A 729-nucleotide genomic window follows, 5' to 3' on the forward strand; every position below is an offset into this window, starting at 1 on the left:
ATCCAGAGGATTGTATTCTTGCCTGGTGGCTAGGAGAAGTGAGATTTTAATAGAGCTTGAGGCATCTTTGCTATATAAACTGTACTCACTTTTTAATAAAGTGGGCCTTGATAGGAATATGTCTTGGCCTCATACCCCACATGTGTCTGTCTCTTCCAATTTTCACCCCTTCTTTCAGGTAAACCCGAGTTTGATATGTCTCACAGACTGAGACATTTGGCACCCAAACAAGGACTTGACATTTGATGCCAGTATGCAGGACTTGAAAACGAGGGACAAGGTGATGAATGCCACTTCGAGAGTGCTCTTATGAAGTAAAGTGGAAAAAAATTCACCACTGGAGTGAGCCACTTCATGCAGAGATGGTAAGGTAGCAATGAGACAGAGCAATTCACTTCAAACACATGGGGGCAGGGTTGATACTACAATATTAAGTTTTAGATTTTGTCAAAGAAGCATGTCCATGGTTTCTTCAGGAAGAAGTGGTTAATATAAACATGTGGGATAGAGTAGGTTTAAAAAAATTACAGGGACACTATATTATGCTTTTATACCTAAAACTGTATATATATTAGTTTGTTGGCTTGAGTTAAAGATAGTTTAGACCCTAGATATGTTGTTTATTGTCAAGGTTTTGAAACTGCTTCTTTTTGTCTTGTCTATCAGACTGTTTGTTTGCTTTGTGATCATCATGTCAAACTTTATATCTATGTCTGTAGACTCGTTTAG

This window comes from Acomys russatus, chromosome 8 (genome assembly GCF_903995435.1).
Source record: "Acomys russatus chromosome 8, mAcoRus1.1, whole genome shotgun sequence".
NCBI classification, from domain to species: Eukaryota; Metazoa; Chordata; class Mammalia; order Rodentia; family Muridae; genus Acomys; species Acomys russatus.